The 14,960-nt window shown below is 47.9% G+C and overlaps 1 long non-coding RNA gene across 4 annotated transcripts in view; it reads left to right on the forward strand.

The window, feature by feature from the left end:
- Positions 1 to 14,960, forward strand: part of LOC138449617 (uncharacterized) — a 166,036-nt gene that overhangs the window by 51,177 nt on the left and 99,899 nt on the right. The window contains exon 5 of one of the 4 annotated variants that reach the window (XR_011260175.1): positions 4,939 to 11,957. The exons of the other annotated variants lie outside the window; for them this stretch is intronic. This is a non-coding gene — a long non-coding RNA (uncharacterized lncRNA). Of the gene's footprint in view, positions 1 to 4,938; positions 11,958 to 14,960 lie in introns of those variants that run through there. 4 annotated transcript variants of the gene reach the window in all.

The raw sequence follows: 14,960 nt of genomic DNA on the forward strand, positions 1-14,960 counted from the left end.
AAAATTAAAAAAATAAGCTTCCAATGTTGACATCGGGAGCCGGGAAGTGGATACATGAGCTAGAAAAAATGACGGGTGTCACCCTAGCCATAGGGGACATCAAGGATCTCCTAATTGCTATACTCGGAGAAAGAGCAGACGATGTGTGGAAATGGGCAGGCTACCCTAGGGTAACCATAACTAACACCTCTCACGACAGAGCACCATTTAATAATTGTAGAGCCGCAGCGTGGAAAGCGCTGCGTATGCTATATCCAGACACATCCGATATGGGAGCTATAATGACTCGAAAAATGAAGGAGTCCGAGGATCCGTTGCTTTATATCTAGAATTTTCAAGACGCGTGGGTGCTCGAAACGCATGACTCTTTGACGAAATCTATCTCTGTATTCTATCATATACTGTGCCAAGGGTTACCAGAACCGGTGCAAAAACAACTCAAAGAATTGGTAGGAATAGAAAAAACTGTGGGCCGAAATCCAGTTGACAATTGCCCATTATTGTAGGCTGTTGCAAGAAAAGAATCGAAAGAAAGAGGCAACGCGTAAGGGAGAAGAGGCGAAGCTGGTGCAAAGAAAGCTCGCAAAGTATGCGCACGAGGGAGCCATGCTGACAAACCCAGCCGATTCGAGTGCGCAATGTGCAACTAACCGGCCGCAAAACAATCAGGGTAACGCCGGATATTATCCGAGAGGAAGGGGATTTGGAGGAAGAGGATGGCAGAGTAATCAGGGAGGCTTTAGAGGTAACCAAGGAGGTTTTCAAAATGTTCAAGGTGGTATCCAGAGCGCACCAATGGGCAGTCCAGCTATGCCAGATGGACAGATGGCCCGACCACAGCCAGTGTGTTGGCTGTGTAGAGTGACAGGACATGTGGCACGCATGTGCAGAAGCCAAGGCATGTGGCAAAATAGTCCAGGAGCGGGAGCAGGTATGACGAATCAGCCAGCCGCCACGCAACAAGGCAATGCACAGGGCCACCTGGTACAGCAGCAGGCGGCGAACGCGATGCAAGGTGCACAGCAAGGGTTTCAACCCTCGAACTTGGGGAACTTGCAACAGGGGCAACCCCAGCAGGCACCGCCGCCGGTACCACAAGATATGAACAATGGGGGTTTTCCGCAAACTTATAGTGGGCCGAACCTATACATAAAATAGGACAGCTCACGGGAAACTCGGATGTGCTCTATCCTATCGGTGACACCAGACCCTAATAGGGTAAACGTCACTATAGGGGGAAAAGAGTATTCCTTCTTAGTTGACACAGGCGCGACACGCTTGTGCATAAGAGAAGGCAAGTTTTCCTTGTCCGGCGAAGCAATAGACATGCAGAGTTTCACTGGAGCTCATAGCAGAGTTCCCTTTACAGACACTCTCCCGGTCTCAGTGGGAGAGCATGAAATGAATGTGCCTTTACTGTACTCACGTCGGTCCCCAGTAAACATCATGGGTCGAGATCTAATGACAAAGCTGAATATGTCAATCTCATTTACTGAGGATGGCATAGTGTGCTCCACGCCAGGAATGCATTATTCCAACGTATGCGAAATGATCAGAACATACTCAGGACGTGCAGCTATGAGAGCTTTACCGCTGGAGCCAGAGGTCTTCGAATATGGCGTGCGAGTGCTTATGGCGGGATTGCCGGGCCTCGCGGGCAAAACTATGAGGACCCCTGATGAGTTTCTTTTTAGACCAAGGATACACATGCATGAAGAAGAGGGACAAATATTTCCTTTGGTTATACAGTTTGCAGCAATAAAGGGGAAGGTGGTTTTAGTAGAAGTATATGAGGACGAAGGAAGGCAATTGTGGGCTGTTATCGCCATTGAAGAAGGGTATCGAGTGACTGACGTCACATATGATGATCTGTTCGAAGAGCACCCCGACTTAGAGGAGACACGGGTGGAAGAAAGTCTCATATTCTGGGTCAAAATGATCAAACGAGAAGTGCCACAGTGAATGATGCTAGCGATGGTACAACCAGAGTACTTTGAGGAGGACATGGCCCAGGTGCCAGTCACAGTATGGACAAAAGGGCCTTATGACGTAGGAATCCTGAAGGGGGCAGGAGAGGTGAAGATTAAACTCAAGCCTGGAGCGATCGGAGCGATCCTACCAAGAGCGCGGCAATACCCCATGTCCAGAGAAGCGGATGAGGGGATTGCGAAGACCATCTCTGCCATGATGGAGCAAGGCATTCTGGTAACGTCAGAATCACCTTGTAGCACAGTGATCTATCCTGTCAAAAAATCGAAGGGAGGGTCTTGGCGTTTAATCCAGGATTTACGAGCATTGAACGACATAGTTGAAGCCGAGTTCCCCCTAGTCCCTAATCCATCCACCATTTTGTGCAACATACCCACGGAGGCAAAATATTTCACGGTAATCAATTTGAAAAATGCATTTTTCTCGATTCCATTGCACCGTGACTCACAAGACCTGACGTCATTTACTTTCAGACAAATGCGCCTGAAAATTACAAGGCTGCCACAGGGGTATTGTGAATCTCCGTCCATTTTTAACCGAGTCCTGCAAATGGACCTAAGCAGCATTGCGGTAGACAGTGTTGTATTGCAGTAAGTAGATGACATTCTGATCTGCAGCACCACTGAAGAGCAGTGCCGACACGACTCTGTTCAGCTACTGACCATATTGGCTAAGAAGGGATACAAGGTGGACAAGGACAAGTTTCAATACTGCCAACAAGAGGTGTTATACATAGGGCAACTAATCTCACGAAAAGGTAACACCAGAAAGGGCTGAAGCAATCATGAACACGGCTAAGCCGCTCACGGTAAAACAAATGCAGAGCTTCTTAGGCCTATGCAATTATGTCAGAGCATGGGTCTTCGATTACAGCTCGTACACCAAGCCCTTGCTCCAGGCCTTAAAGAAAGCCCAGGCAACAGAAGGAAACATTTAATGGACTTAAGAAATGGAAAAGGGGTTTGCAGAGCTAAAGGGGTCAATTTGTAAGGCCCCAGTTCTCGGGATCCCCAATTATGCAGAGGAATTCTACCTCTTCTCTCATACCGATGGCAATTTTATGACGGCAGTGCTCGATCAGCGAACTTCGCTGGGGTACAAGCCCCTAGCGTACTATAGTGGGAGCTTGGACCCGGTCATGAGGGGCCACTTCCCATGCAAGCAAAATTTAGCAGCCGCCGCATTTGCCATCGAGAAAGCATCATCCATTGTGATGGGATGCTCCATGACATTTTATGTTGAGCACTCATTATTTGCCATATTGGAGAAGCCAAAAGGCACCTTGACTTCACAGAGAGCATCTGCATATGAGGTGATTATCTCAAATCCATCGATCAAAATAGTGAGATGCAAAACTGTGAACCCTGCTATGTTTATTGCTGAGCCAGTCACAGAGGGAGAACCTGTGCATGACTGCGCCAGTTATGAAGAGTTTTATGATGAGATCCCCAAGGTAAGAGAATGCTCTGCCAGGCGGTTAAGTCGTCTTCATTGACGGGTCATCAAGAATTGACCAAGAAGACGGGCAAAGGTATACAGGCGTGGCCGATGATCAAACACATGGCAAATGGAGAGTTCCAAGTACTTGTCAGTGCACGAATACCATCCCACTATTTGGCACAGGCTCCAGAACTAGTGGCATTGATACTCGCCATTGAGAATCACGCAGACCAGGAAGTAACAGTGTACAGTGACTCCGCCTATGTGACATCCACCGTGCACGCAAGCCTGGCACGATGGAAAAGGAGGGGCTACCTACGAGCGGATGGCACGCCAGTGCAACATGCAGCCTTGTTGAACAGGCTGATAGAAGCACTACAGCTCCCAGTGTGCATAGCGGTCGTCAAGTGCGCCGCTCACACCAAGGGAACAGATTTCGTGACACGTGGAAACCATGAAGCGGACACGGAAGCCAAGCGCATGGCATCCAAGGGTGAGACAATCATGGACGTGGAGGTGGCACGTACCCATGAATGAATGATGATAGCCCGAGCCACTCCAGAAGCCTATAGCAATATGGGGCAGACACAGTTAATGGAACTCCAGGGGGAGGCACCGCAGGATGAGAAGAATTTATGGAAGCGACGAGGGTGTTCTTTAATCCCCTCTGATGGGTTATGGAGACAGGACAGCACTGGTAAACCAGTAATGCCTGTCACCCTTCTAAAAGTAGCGTTAGGACAGCTCCACTACCCTTTCCATATGTCAAAAGGAAATCTTGTGGCAACGCTCACAGAAGACTGGTTCACGCAAAATCTAGCGGAGCATGTTGCATTCTTTATGGTCAATTGCATAATTTGCCAGCAATTCACCTCTGGGCACACATTGAAAGTGATGAGAGGAATCATTCCCAGACCTGAAGGGCCTTTCCAGCTCCTGCATATCGACTATGTCAATATGATCCAGGTTTGTAATGGGTACAGGTATTTGTCGTGGTGTGTCCATTCTCTAGATGGATAGAAGCAGGGCCCTGTACACACCCTGACGCTGCCTGTGCTGTAAAATTCCTGGTGAGGGAGGTTTTCCCCAGGTGGGGGGTGTGTGAGGTTATGAGGTCAGACAACGGGCCCCATTTCGTAAACTCAGTATTTGAGCAGATTAGCTTGTTGATTGGTATAAAGCACAAGTTCTCGTCGGCGTATCACCCAGAAGGAAATGGCATATGTGAACGGCTCAACGGCCTGTTGAAAGAAAGGTTAGCTAAGTTGAAGTTCACATTAAAGAAGGGAGGGCTGCACTGCCTGCCATTGGCATTATATGCGCTTCGGAACCAGCCAGGCTCCGACCATCACCTCACGCCGCACAAAATTATCACTGGTAGAAGAATGAGAACCCCTCTTACCCCCCGAGATGGGGCTAGCTGTGATGCAGAGCCTGCTAGAGAGGTTCTGGGAGAAGAAATGAAGAATTACCTTGACTGCCTTACCTCTAGTACATCTCTCATTTTAGGCCAGCTGCAGCGACGGCGTAAAGGGAACAGCACATCACAAACCACAACAGACAACGCTGAGACAGGCGCAGCACACAGTCTTTGTGCACCACTGATCTTCCCTGTTGACAGCGTTTTGGTGAGGAACTTTACGAGGAAGAAATGGGACGAACCACGATTTAATGGCCCTTTCATCGTGGAGGACTGCACCCCGTCCGCTGTCAAGCTCCAAGGAGGAAAAGCCTGGATTATCCTAAATGACGTCAAGCCCTTTATAGGAGAAGGTGCTCCTGCTGCATCCACCGTGGAATCTACAGACAACGGGGAAGGACCACAGCACGTGCAGACAAGGTCTATGGTGAGGAAGAAGGACGCACAAGCAGAAAAGACAAACTGAAGAACTCGCTGTGAAAATTGTGGCTATAAATTGAACTTTCTCTCTAAGCACTGAACGAGATGCAAGATTTTTCAAACAAACGCAATGTGCAGCTGAACTCGCAGAGCAAAGGAAAATATTGCATACTCTGAACCTGCAGTGACACTGGTAATGAAAACACGTAGAGCCACAGAATAGTTAAAAAAGAACTCTAAGACCCTGATAAGCAGTAAAGGAAGGACACTCTTATAAGCTGAAACTGTTATCCTGAAGGACCCCAGCATAAAGACTTTGTTCACAAACTTATGGCACACCCCAGCAGGAGCCTTAAGTGGGATGTACTCCCCTATTTCCAATTAGTGACATTGACTTATCCATCACTCGTAGGGAGAGAAACAAGTGTCACAGAATTCATCCAAGATCCAGAAAATAAGAAGATAATCAGTCAACTATTGACTGTCATCGCAGAGGTCTTCGCCGAGTCGCCCGAGCACAGTGACTCAAAGACCAAATGCTCCTGCCTCGAGCAGTCATTGACGAAGTGACCTACACGTTGTTCCTTCAAATAATCGAGAAATGCCCAGGACTCATCGGGAGAACAACTGACACACGTACTTTCATCGGAGACCCAAGAAACCTAGCTCAGTTGAACCAACTGTGGACTAAGCTAAATCACCTCGTGGTAGTCCACGCAACAGGAAGGTGCAGAGACTGTGCAAATGAAAAGAAAAGCTCATGACAAGGACCCTGCCAAACAGGACAAATGTCCCTATCCCCTGCAGACACGCAGCTCGCCCACAACGTCCTAATTAGACTAGCTGCAGACTATCCAGAAATGGTGGGAAGACCTGCTGATGTCGACGTTGCAACCTTCCTCAGAAATCCAGCCAATTTCTTACACATGAAGACTCTTCTCCACGGCATAATGCTCCAGGTAGAGCTATCTAACTTCCAACAAGAATACCTCAGGAGGTTCCAGTGAACCTTTCCGCCGAGGGACAGATCGGGGAGATAAGCAAAGAACCTGTTCACGACAGCAAAAAACCTTGTGATTGAGACTCTGCAAAACAAATAAATGTCCCTGTCCCCTGAGGACAGCCTGCTAGCCCACAATGTCCTCTTCGGCTTAGTAAATGACTTTCCGGAAATGGTAGGGAGACCTGCCGAGGTTGACGACCTCACCTTCCTCAGAGACCCTGCCGACGCGAGAAAGATAGGAACACTCTTCTATAGCATACAGCTACAAATTGAACTGTCCAGCTTTCAGAGGGAATTTTTGAGAGAATTCCAGGGAAATTAGTCGGCGAGGGACAGATCGAGAAAGCAAGGACTGATCACACTGCAAAAAGACCGGTGACCTAAGAAACAGAGAATCCGAGCAAATGTCATTGTCACCTGAAGACAGCAGAATTGCCTTCACAGTCTTCTTTCACCTCATCGAGAACTTTCCAGAACTAGTGGGTAGACCCATCACTGTCCATGTGCCCACTTTTGTTAATGATCCCGCAAAGAATGCCCAACTCAACAGACTCCTGAGAGCAATTGCATCGCAGCTGAGAAGCAACTATGGACATCTGCTGCTGAGAAGGGCTTTAGAAGGGAGAGGTCCAAGATAAAGCTGTTTTCATCATCACCCCCAGGGGCAGAGCACGGAAATAAAGACATAGTTCTCCATGCTTTTAACGGAAGACAGATCGAGGAAAGCAGAAACAAGGATACCAATATCGTGATTTTATTTTCTGTTTTTTCTATTTTTCATCATCCTCCCGCAGTGGAGTAAATGGGGGGAGATGGACTTTGCAGAACGAAGCGAAAGGAGCAGAACAACAAACTTCACTGCCGTGTTTACTTTTTTCAACCTTTTTCTTATTTTTTCCTACCTTCTCATATGTTCACTTTTATTTTCATTTTTGTTTTTATTTTTTCAATGGTTTATCTATGCGTGATGTGCAGCGAAGCCACCCTTTTATGGTGCCACAGTGAACAGATCCCTGTATGTCCTCGGGGCCTAATCGACTTTGAAGAATGCCCTGGGACAACGTTTATCATTGAAATACAAAACGAATGTGATATGCTGGAAGCGATAGTCTAACCTTTTTTCCATAGTCTAGCAAAGGACCTGTACTCCACAACTAGAGACTTCCGTTATCACTCGCAAGAGGGGGGACATTAAACTGCACCCGCCACTTTAGTGGTTGCTGAACTTTTTAAGTAACAAAATCAAGATAAGAAATAAACTATTGACTATGGACATATTCGAGATGGGGGTCCAAAACAGTAATTTAGTTGTGCAACCAGTGGATGGGCGCCCCCGCTTTCCTGGAAGGAGGTGCTTCAAACTGTCCTTCAAGGCAATCATATGTATAGTGATTATTGTAGTATTTTTGTCGTTAACGATCAGAGCTGCATTTTTTATTGGTGCACAAAGCATCCCAATGTCTGTGCATCCACCAGGTAATGAGCGTTTGGGCCCCACAAAAGCACCCAGACCCTATATAGTGATCCCTGTTCCAAGAAAACCTGATGATAAAGCAAACGATTTACAGTTGAATGTAATTAGCAGTAATACGTACACACTTGAAGTAAAGAATGGTGAGAAAAGCTGGAGACAGGGTCAGCACGGAATGAATGATAACATAGCACTGTCCACGGCACGCACCCATACACTGAATGCACACGAGCAAGGGCAAGTGTCAATGGCTACGCAATCACAGGCCGGAACAACCGAAAAAGAAAAGATACCTGTGAAACGAACATCTCCAGAGAACAGAGAACCAAGCGAGCAACAAGAAAGAGATGGCATGACAAAATCCCTCAAGAGAACAGAGGAAGCTGCGAAAGAACTTACTGAGAAAACTCACGCGGTAGTCGAGTATGTATTTCCACTCATACTTAGAGCAAAGAAGCTACACGAAGAGCTGAGCAAGACAACCACCACAACCGTGATAACAAGTACGCCGGCTCCAACGCCAGAAATAACGACCGAGCTTACGACACTGCCATGTGTTGGAAGGATGAGCTAATGGTGGTGGGAGGAGGTCTACAAGAGAATGCATGAGGGAAGGAAAGGAAACGCAAGACCTCCCCCTATTACTGCAGGGCAGGAAATGGAACCTGTCTCACCGAGGACAATACCTGAGAAGCTACCTGAACGAAAGAGCAGCACAGACGCATTCAGAGACATAGTGATAGCTAATTACAGGAAAACATTGAGAATCAAGAGAAGCCCATATGAAGCCGACAATTAACTTAATGACTATTTGGACAGCACAGCCCATCTTGGAAACAATATCTGGTACCAGCACATGAAGGAAGTTGGACGAAGGCAATCAGAAGGAGAATGTTTCGTCTGTGCACTCCTGCCATACAGCATGGGAAAGTTCAAGATCTTCGTGGCTGTAGATGTCCCCACAGCACACTGTATGTCACACATAGCTATGTGCAACATCAGAGAACAATTCATGGGAAGAGATGCCTCATTGATATGGGCCGACGAAAAGGACTACCCTGATGAAGACGGGTTTGTCCAGGACATCAAAACAAGAAATAGGGCGCACACCAAGAATCATGTGATTAGATATGAAAATCCTGACGTCAAAGGGTCAGGAATAAGGTAGGAAATAAACTCAAGACTGAACGTCCAAGGGAAAATGGCAGAAGAAGCTCAAATATGGAAGAACTGAGGACAAATGCAGATATGGGGATCAGTAGTCTCCCCAGACGGATGGGAAGGAGTAGTAATCTGCCGAGCTTGGATGGTCCTTGGAGCCTGAAAAGAAGCAATAGAGAACTCTCAGAGACTATGCAGACCATTGTGGCCAAAATTGGTAAAGCTGTTGACATGGGTCGAAGACAGAGGAGGACCCTTGCAGATAGTACCGCTGGAAAACCCAAAACTGTGCTTTAGAAGTAATGGCACGAGGAAAATGGGGGAGAATCAAAACTGCGGACGAATATATGAAGCCCCAGGAATGACACAAGGAACCGCCGTCCTAATGGATCACTATTGAGCATGTGGGTCCAAGGCATATATAAGACTACCTAGGAACTGGGGAGGCATAGGCACACTGGTGAACGTCCACGTTCCTGCATTAGTGATCCCAAAAAGTGAACTGAATTTGGACAGCTTTCCGAAAGCAGATGCTCACCTGAGGAAAAGGAGGTCTGAAGAGCTGATATCCAGAATGAAGAGAGAAAACTACTTTTCTGCCATATCGGAAGAGGCATTTCATGCGATTCCATACGAACACAGGCTGTTCAGCCTCACTTCAACAGTATTCACCACAATGCTCCTGCCACACATCCAAATTGGAGTGAATGCTAAATGGTTGCAGATAACCAGATGGGAGTTACTGCAGACCATCAACACCACACTAAAAGGATTCAATTCGATCAAAGAAGAGCTGAGAGCGGTTAGATTGATGACCCTCCAGAACAGATATGTGCTTGACATGATCACAGCAATGGATGGAGGTGTCTGTGCAAAAATCTGAGAATCATGTTGCACATTTATACCATCGCATGATGAGGAAAATGGAACCCTCACAGAGGCCATAAGCATGTTGACAACTTTAAAAAACCAGATGACTGATGAAACGGACGAAGTGGATGATGACAGTTGGTTCGGGAACCTATTCTCATGGGTCCGGCAATGGATGGCCGATATATTCAAGTTTCTGGGAGCCTGGCTAGCAGTGGTGCTGCTAGGATGCTGCTAGGATTCTGTGTTATCAAGCTAATCATCACACGGTGCCAGAAAACTGCAAAGAAGGCCATTGGGATGAAAATTATGGTCGATGTCGAACCAGGCTGGAAGCCCAGAGACCTGACAGATGAGGAGATAAAGGACTTCGTGAAGGCCAGTGAATTTGCACCAGAGGTGCAAAATTCACTTATCCCAAGAAACGAAGAAGGTATAAAGGCAAATGGATTTACTGCAGTCCAAATGGACAATGCCAATTGATGACCTGGAACAAGGATGAGCATGTGAAAACAGCAGGGAGTTTGAAAGAAGTGATAAAGATATCGACACCCAAATTGCATACATTCACGCCATCTTGTGTAAATCCAGAAGACGATGAGCAAGAAGCCTAGGAATCAAAGAAACTGAATATAAAGGAGGAAGTAGGAGTGGTCGATGAACCGACCAGAGGGGGGAGTGTAGAGGAGGTCCCAGATAAGACCTGCACCCCTGCCCCCCCATTGCGAGTTGCCAGTAAGGTACTTGCCAAGGTATGTGACGTAAGAGGAGCAGCTGAACCAACAAAGGGCTGCAATGGGCCTCTACCCTGTGTACATTAGAAGATCAATACCTGTTGAAATGCCCATGCAACCCTGGGCAGCACGGTGCCCAATCAGACAACCGTACCTGCCATTGGTATGAAACAACAAGTATTTACAGACTGTCCACGAGGAGACCTCGAAGGCCTTAATGGAAGGCCAATGGAAATAGACTAAGTGCCTAGGCAGCCCCGAGAACAACCAGAAGTGGCTACTGAAAGCTATGCATACCAGTACCGACAACTGTGAGGAGAATTGTAATGGACGAAGGGGAGAGACACTGTGAAAACGTATGAGAATGGTGCCATGAGAGAAGATGGAAGCAACCGCCTTATTGAATGTGTGTAAATAAGCTTGAAAGGCAAGATGCTAAGTAATCGATACCGCCTGCAATGCTTAAGTAGAAGAATAGAGCGGCATGCGCCAACTATATATGTCTACCTCAATACAGCACAATGTACACGTGTGACTCCATTTTGTTTGAGCAGAAGGATGCCCAGGCGGCCCAGGCCCAACTGGCTGAGTTTCACATATAGGTCCAAGCTGAGGAAAAGAGCAGGATCGAAACTTAACAAAGGATGGCTCATGCCGGGGAAATCCAGGTCAACCAGAGAAGGGGAGGTGAGCATGAGGTCATGAGGCTCCAACTTCAGAGCATGCCAGCCCGCCCGTGAAGGTCAAGATAAGAGAGGCCCATTCAGGTGGCCAAGCGAACACAGAATCAAATGCACGAAAAGACTGAGAACTGAAGCAGATTCACGGTGGACCAACACGTGACCAGACAGGCGCGAAGATGTACCACCGCCTAATGTCATCCAGAACCAGAGGGTGCCATTACTTTTCCTGATAAGAGACTGCAGATCCGAGGCCATACCCAGCCAACTAATTGACACATAGCCCTAAACCACTGATTGATGGAAGGGAGGCAGGGTGAATCTTGGAACACCAGGCACCAGGGTGTCTATTCTGCATGCTGCTAATTAAAGTGGAGATTTATGTTTAGGGGTGTAACTTGCCCAATCACAATGGACCATGTAATCTAGGGTCCTATAGAGACTGTAACCAATAGGATGGTGTACTTTTAGTGACGTCAATCACGTGTGTTGTAGAGGGATTGGCGTAGACGCCCACCCAATAAGAGTTATCCAATCCGTATGGCTTATTTTCATATACAGATGTAACACCTATACTTAAGTTACCTTTCCCAACAAATTATATTGCATGATGATTTTTTATAGAAGTGCAGACAATCCTGATGAAGTTTGCCCATAAAAGAGGCTGGTTTACTAAAGTTCAGGGAAGCCGGGGCGCGACAGGTGTTTGTGATGCTGCTGATATCCATAAGCTGAAGTATGTATCATTAAACTGACTTCCCTTTGCCAACTTACTGAGTCCCTAGTATTGATTTGTGCTGGAGTATGTAAGTCCTGCACCCTGTCCTCACACGGTGCAGCTATCTTGTATTACAAGTTTTCGAGGGTGAGTGCTGACCAATGGGCCCGTCAGTAATTACCTCTCCTCGTCAATACTTTTTTTAGCAGCTATTTTGTTTTGGAGAAGGGCGATCTTGTTAAGTAGTGCATCTTGGATCTTGGTGCACCAGATTTTGTCCTTGATGCAATTATCTGTTGGTGGGCGGGTGGGGGGCTTCCAGTTCTCTGGTACTCAAACTGGCTTTGTCAATCCTATCATTATAGGTGTTACGTTTAGCTGAAAGAATTTCTATTTTGTAATTAGCTGTGATTTTGAGAAGGCTGTCTTTGTTTGGTGATGTTGGATTGTTTTTCCATATAGATTCCCATTTCCTCTTTTCATTACGTAGGGATTTGAGTTTGGGTGTGAACCACGTGTTCAAATGAGCTTTCGGTTTGCCTTTACGCAGTTTAAGAGGTGCAATATTGTCTAGGGCTGTGGTGATAGCATTGTTATAGAGTTCCACTAGTTCTGTCGGATTGTCTGAGGCCGGTAAGGGCTTGAGTAGGGGTGGGAGAAAAGGCTTGAGGTTGTCCATTGTGATATTCCTTTTGTTTCTAGTGGGGATGGGTGGAGCAATGAGGTTTTGTTTATCCGGACGTTTGCAGTCCTGGATAGTAAAGGTGAGTAGGGAGTGGTCGGTCCCAGGGTATGGTTCAATGGAAGTTAAGGTAGTTTCGCAATTCAGGTCAGCCACCCAGTCAAGGGTTCTTCCTTTTTTATGAGTAGGGCGGAGAGCTCTTTGAGTGAGGCCTAGCTCAGCCAGAGAATTTGCTAGGGTCATGGCAGGTTGGTCATTGGGGTCATTAAGACCAAGATTGAAGTCACCTAGTATTAAGATTTGTGAGGATGGTAGAGATAAGTAGAGGTAGTATTAGTAGAGATAAGAGTGATGATATATCTTCCTCGAAGGAGCTGATAGGCCCAGGAGGTCTGTAAATCGGGTGCATCGAGTGGTTCGCGTGTTGGTGTGTGCTGCAGCGCCGCATGGATCCTGTTGGCACTGAAGTTTTGCTATGCTAAAAGGGGGTCGAAGGCAGGAGACGGCAAGACATGCTAAAATAGTAAAGTGAGTAACATCTAGATACGCCGCCCCGATCACGTGACAGGACAGTCACATGACTTAGCTAACAAATTAAAAGCCATGCCTGATACCAAAAGGAAAGCAGGCGAACGGCAACAACAGAAGAAGACCAAGCGGCTGGAGAAGACGGTAGACGACCCAGAAAGGAGCGGGGCGAGGAACAATCTGAACCCCAGAAGGAGCAGGATAACAAAAGGAAGCCGAGGTGAGACTGGCGTGACTGATAGTGATATGATATGATATGATATGGTATTTGTAACGCGCCTATACACAAGTGTTTCAAGGCGCGACGAGGCAGGGAGGGAGGGAAACAAGGGGAAGACAGACAAACGATCCTACTAGGCCAGGTGTCATTCAGATCGCGCAAGTGCAGAGGTAAGGGGAAAAGGAGAAAGTGCAGGGGGAGGAGGTGGGGGGAAGTGCAGTACAAGGTAAGTAGCGTAATAAAATAATAAATAAAAAGGGCCAGCTGGTGGCAAGTGCGAGGTAAGTGCAGAGCAAGTGCTGAGAAGTGCTGGGAAGGGGGGCTGTAGGGATACAGTGACAGTCCCACAGTGCAGGGGGAGCTAGGGAGGCAGTGCAAGTGGAGAGTGGCTGGGCCCAGGACCGAGGTCGCTGAGAGTGGCCCAGATGCAGGTTTAGTGCAGAATTCAGTGGGGAGTTAAGCAGGTGAGAGGGAGAGAGAAGGCAGAAGCGAAGAGGAAGGTTTTGAGGTACTTCCGGAACCGGAGATGGTTCTCCTCAAGTTTCAGGGAGGCAGGAAGGCTGTTCCAGAGGGAGGCCCCTGCTGCGGAGAGAGATCTACCCCCAGCTCGTTGCTTCGAGAAGCGGCTGACCATGAGGGAGTTGGAGACGGATGAGCGAAGGGCTCGTGAAGGAAGATATTTAGGAAGAGAGAGTTGAAGGTATTTAGGCCCCAGGCCCCAGAAGGCCTTGTGGACAATGCAGAGGGTTTTGAACTTAATCCTCGCAGCCACTGGGAGCCAGTGAAGAGATTTCAGTCCTGGAGAGATACGGTCCCTGGGCTTGAGGCCAAGGACAAGTCTCGCAGTTCTGTTCTGGATAAGTTGCAGAGGGCGGAGAGTGGAGGCAGGCAGATTAAGATAGAGGCTGTTACAGTAGTCCAGCCTTGAGAGAACCAGGGCTCGGGAGACAGTGAGCTTCTGGGGGAAGGAGAGGAAGGGAAGAATACCTCTGAGGAGGTGCAGCTGGTAGTGTGACTTCTTAGAGACGTCAGATATATGAGGAGAGAAGGAGAGTGTGGAGTCGAAGATGACCCCGAGGTTTTTAGCCTTGCAGGTAGGGGCGGGAAGGGGGCCAAGGGAGGCCGGCCAGAGAGCTGCAGGGAAGGAGGGAGTGGGTGTGCCGATGAGTAGAATCTCAGTCTTACTGGCGTTAAGGCAGAGGTCATTGGCAGCACACCATTCCTGGATAGCAGACAGACAGTCGGAGATGAGGGAAGGAGAGGAGGAGGCCGAGGGTAGCCTGAAAATGAGCTGGGTATCGTCCGCATAGCACTGGAAGTGGGGGCAGAGAGCGGCGATGCGGTGGGCAAGGAGTGCCAGATACTGGTTGAAAAGCCAGGGAGAGAGGTTGGATCCCTGGGGGACACCACAGGTGGAGAAAAAGATGTCCGAGAGGAAGGAGCCCATTTGGACCTGGGAGGGTCGACCGGAAAGGAAGGAGGTCAGCCATGCCAGAGCCTGACCAGTGATACCCAGGTTATCACGGAGACGGTTGAGCAGGATGGCATGGTTGACAGTGTCAAAGGCAGAGGAGAGATCGAGCAGAATGAGAACACAGGGAGTGTTGGAATCGAGGTTAAGGAG

The sequence above is a fragment of the Ambystoma mexicanum genome, chromosome 1p, assembly GCF_040938575.1.
Source record: "Ambystoma mexicanum isolate Mex_15411 chromosome 1p, UKY_AmexF1_1, whole genome shotgun sequence".
NCBI lineage: Eukaryota > Metazoa > Chordata > Amphibia > Caudata > Ambystomatidae > Ambystoma > Ambystoma mexicanum.